General features: G+C 41.0%; 1 pseudogene; it reads right to left on the reverse strand.

The window, feature by feature from the left end:
* Positions 1-915: 915 nt before the first annotated feature.
* LOC112540628 (U5 spliceosomal RNA) lies at positions 916-1,025 on the reverse strand (annotated as a pseudogene).
* Between the last annotated feature and the right edge of the window lie 4,187 nt (positions 1,026-5,212).

The raw sequence follows: 5,212 nt of genomic DNA on the forward strand, positions 1-5,212 counted from the left end.
TAAAAAGCAAGGGCACTTTTGGTCTAGCAGATATTTGTACCCCTGTATGATACAAAATGCTCCCTCTTTCTGCAGCCAAACCACCTCTGCCTAGCGCTTGTGCACAGTTCTGTGTATTTAAAGAAAACAGGGGTGGGCGTGGAAAAGAATTGGGTCAAAGGGTGATACCATCGGTGTGTTACTTTACAGTGCAGTTCAGCAATTCAGCCGGTTGGGTTCCTTCTTGAGAAAAGTTAGTGACAGTGGATGTGAAAGCACAAGGTGTTTGTTATGATCTAACGATAAATACACTCCACAGCTGCTGCTGCTGCTGTTGTCACAGCCCACGTCCTAGCTGCCCAGTAGTTCCTCTAAAACCATTTGGACAATTCTCCAAGCCACTCAGAATTGCTGGGTTTCCTCAACTCTATAAGGGAAGTTCTCCGAGGCTTCTTCGCACATTCATTCATTGTCTCCTGACCGACTGACTCTGATGATATATCAAGTGAAATAACTCCCTTAGGTTTCTTCAAGAGTATTAAATCAAGTGCTAATTTTATGGCTTGAAAGGCATGTTTGCTCCTGGATCAGTGACTAAATGAAGGTGGGGGCAGGTGAACAAGATTATACTGTATTAGAAAAAATGCATCCTGCAATTTTGTGCAGCACTGTGATCTTCCATATGTTCCATTTCTCACATGAAAAGGCCATGGATGATGACAGTGGTAAGAAATGGAGAGCAAACTTTTATCAACTTTCAAAGGGTCCTTTTGCAGTAATGGTGGCCTTTTTTCTCTTTTCATCTAGAAGTTTTTCTAGAGTTAAAAAATAATCCTTTGTAACTGCCTTCAGTCTCCATGCTTGGCATACATTTCCTTTTGCCTTTTGATGGTTGGGATTAAACCGAATGTTCAGAGAAAAAGAGAGGAAATCTGCATAAACTATGAGGACATTTACTGAATCCTTATTCAGTGTATGGCTTCCTCCCCACAGAAATCTTTGGTAAAAGGCTAAAGGTCTATGTGATCTGAAGAGAAATCAGAGTTCCTGGGATGCACAGCAAAGTTATTTAAATACCTAGGTAACTTTTTCCAATTGTCCACTTCCTGGATAGCAAACTCAAGAGGTCACAATCTGAGCTCACAAAGTCATCAATGCAGCACTAGAGTTGCCAGCTGCAAAGGGAACATATCACTATTGTAGCTGCTATGGCGCTGAATGTATTTGTTTGGTGCACAAGTCTGTACATATACTAATATTCATACTTTGAAACCATCCAGTTCAAATTCATCAGGTCTCCTGCTCCACTCCAAATGCACTTCTTTGGTTAGAAGTTGAATTAGAACTCTATAACAGCTTGAATGAGAATCTGTTACCTGAAACATTGGCTAAGAAGACAGCGAATCACCAGCACAGCTTACTCTGGCTGCTATGTTTACTTCCACATGGAAGAAGACCACTGCCAATCATGTGCCTTTTTCTGGGGGGGAGGGGTCCCATTTTTAATATCACACAGAATAAATGAACCCGTGCAAGTAATTAAAATGGTTCACTTCATTGCCCCCTCTGTTGTGCTTGGCATGTAGAGCTCAGAACCCTAGAGCTTATTCACTGTGCAGCTGGCCAAAATGAAAGACATTTGCTGTGTACTTCCTAACGTTTCCACTAAAATTTCCAGGAAGATACTGTACCAAGTTTGCTTGGTTGCAATTGCTATTAAAGGGCTCTGGGTTCGCTTCTTGTATTGTTTAAGGGCCTGAACTTCCAGATATATCTTTTACCTTTTTGAAAAAAAAAAAAAAAAACTATTCCAGTTTTTCTCAAAGACCCTCTTGGGGGTCCCCAAAATCACAATTATTTGCCAGTCTGTGTTGAAAAATAATACAATATTAAAATCCCATCAAAGAATCATGATAACTAGTAGTGGCAGTGAATGTGTCAATTTTAATTTTTAATACAGTAAATATTAATAAATATAACCCATACAAACAAAAGCTCTTTTGGGGTCCTCCATAATTTTTAAAAGCAAGAAGGGGTCCTGAGAGAAAACAATTTAAGAAATACTGTTCTACTCTATTTTTATATACAGCTGATAGATTATCACCAATCTCCTTCTGTTATCTGTTTCCTCTTGAGCACAATATAGAAATCTATTTTTTGGTTTCTGGCCTAAATTAAAGCTAAGTACACACAGTCCTCACTTAATGACAATAGGGACCAGAAAATTGGTTGTTAAGTGAGGTGCCCATTAAGCAAGTCACCATGTGACTGGACCTGATTTTATTACCATTTTTATGATGGCCATTAAGCGAATCACATGATCATTAAGCAAATCACAGGGTCATTAAGTGAATCTGGCTTCTCCAATGGAGGTTTTTTTGCTGGAATTTGCTTAACGACCACATGATTCGCTTAACGACCATCATAAAAAAGGTTGCAAATCGCAATCACGCGACCGCAGGAGGTTGGTGCAATGGTTTGCCATGGTCATAAGTGCAAATACAGGTTGTAAAGCATTTTTTCCGAGGTCGTTGTTGTAAGGTTTGCCCCGTTCGACAGAGAAACTCTCGTGACACGTGTGGTTCACAAAGAAGGTTTACTCATGCGTAACGTAGTAGTCACAAGCAAAGCCAGGACTGGCTTGGTACAATTGCATCACTTGTTATATTCCCCCCTTCCCGCGCTTTTTTCCCGCCCCGCAATCACGTTGCAGCTGCGGATTATCGGCCCCCAATAATCCCCCTTGATTGTTCATGATGGCAGGATCGGTCAGGGTCCATTGTCCTTGATTGCCAGTCCCCCTCCGGCTGGGTTGGTTCCTCCCGTTACGTGCAAGCCCGCGGGTTCTGTGCTGCGTTGCGATCTTGTTTCGCTGCCTGCGGCCCCGTTCATTGCTGGCTCGCGCCGCTATCAGTTTATAGTTAAAAGCTTCCGCTGCAGTTTTCCTGTTTGGCTGGGCGCAGGTGGCCCGTTAATTAGCGGCGCTTTCAGTTCTTTTCCCCGCTAGCTACCGCCGGTGGATTCCGCGTGGTCTGGCTGCGAGCTTCCCTGAAGCCCCGTGCTTCCCTGAAGCCCCGTGCTGACCGAACCTGACAGTTGTAACTTGGAACCATTATTAAATGAACAGTCGTTAAGTGAGGATTACCTGTACCAGCATGTGTGAGGTGCCCAAATAACTGACTTCTATCTGTCATCATCCAGCCTAATGCATATCTGTTTTCAAATTATTATACAACCCAACAGTAACTACCTTTCACTCACTTTGAAATTAGACAATTGCTTCCCTCATAGGCAGGACCTAAATTCTTCAGCCAACACTTCTTCTGGATAGGATTTTAAGGGTTGAGTGGTCTAAGAAGATTGAAAGTACTAGTCTGCATTTCTTGAATTTGGCCACTGCTCATCAGCTTTCCATCGGTGCCATACACTGTGCTTCAGATACTCTGTAATTTTAGCCTGCTAACAAATAACATTCAGGAGATCTTTCAAACCCAAATTCCACCTATGATTCAGAGTGTCAAGCAGTTCTTCAAGCAATGGTTTGAACATGAATATGTGATTACCAGAATCAATTAGTTTGAAAGTTTTAGGGCTTATAGAGGTTCCAACTCATCATGTTCTTGAAAAGAAAAGAGTCAGGTTTGACCAAAAAGTGGGAAGCTCCAGAATACAGGGGCACAACTGGCAGAAATTTGTTTATAGCAAGTTTATATGTTTCTGATAGCAAGCAGAAAGAATTCTATTTTATTTTGGCACTTTGTTGCTCCCTCTTTTCAAGGCCTCTGGTAAACTCCACCCCTCAGTAGTCTCTGAGATATGAACTAAATATTTTCATGCCATATGTAGCAATGAGCCTGTGGCTCTTACCCTATTGATTTTTTGTTCCAATGTCAGATCAAGTGTTCCCATCCAAGATCACTAAATTAATCACACAAGTCAAAAACGGTAAAGCAGTGAGAGCAGATTGATTGGCTAAGGTGAACAGGGATTAATGGGTCCCAGTTTTGGCATCATTCTTCCTGTCAGATCCCTGAAGACTGGAGTAGATATACTATAATCCCAATGTACAGAAAGGGAGATAGGAAGATCCTGGAAAACCTCTAAACTATCTTTCAGTGCTAGGAATCTCCTTAGAAAAACGTTTGAATGATGGTGCAGGATAAGACTCTGGTGGAAGAGAAAGCGTTTCAGAAAGAGACAATCAGCCCTTGACTTTACATTGTTTAATAGAAGGATAATCTAGCCATCCATATAGTACCCTTTATGTCCCCTTTATTGATTTATTGGTGACATGTTACTCAGTCCTTGGGGAATAAATTGGCTGCTGACCATGAAACTCCATAAAACTATGCAGGTTCACTGAAACAGCATAAGTCACCTTTCACCTGTAATTCAGGTCCTTAAAGAGGTGAAACAATGTTGCTTTATTGGTACCATTCCTTTTTAATGTTTATATCAATTAATTTGTACAAGAATTGACAAAATCTGAATTATACCCCCTATTTTGAACAACAGATCTGTATCACTGCTTTTCCATGCTGATGATGCAGCAGCCCTCTCTCTAACAGAAATGGACTGAGACAAAATCTTCATACTCCTGCCCAGTATTGTGAAGTGGAGAAACTCATCATCAACTATAACAAAAAGAAAAGTAGTCACTTTCATTAAACAAACCATTCCTCATCAGCACTCTTGGAATAGTGATGGCTTCAGGAGCAAGCAAACTGGGATATCCAGATACCTAGAGGCGTTTTCCATGCTTTAGCCACCTGGAATAAATAACAGAGAGCCATTACTACTGAGGCTCACAGGCTTTCAAAGGCCATCCTTCATTTTGCCATCACAGTGGAAATATTCATATCCTAGAGGTTATAAACATCTTTAGAGCCAAGGTCATTAGCTACTATGATTTGCTACTATCATGACCAAAATCCTACTGAGGCAGTTCAGTCCAAATGTTTAAAGGCTTTGCTCCAAGTACCTTGATGTGGTTACAAACATCAGATACAATTGATATCTGGGCTACTTTCTCTACAGACTTGTATGCAATTATGTCTCCTGAAATTAGGGATTAAATTACACTCCTCTGATAATACCCTGGTCTCCTTGATCTTGCAGGACAACTACATTTACACATGGATGAAAGAGATTTTGGCTGACCTAAAGTATTGCAATTGTTCAGCTCACTATTTGATCTCCCCAAGTCCAAAAAGACTGGTTAGATCTGAAATTG

The sequence above is a fragment of the Python bivittatus genome, unplaced genomic scaffold (genome assembly GCF_059951505.1).
Source record: "Python bivittatus isolate LINGU-HERP-01145 unplaced genomic scaffold, Pbiv_v1 ctg000700_np1212, whole genome shotgun sequence".
NCBI classification, from domain to species: Eukaryota; Metazoa; Chordata; class Lepidosauria; order Squamata; family Pythonidae; genus Python; species Python bivittatus.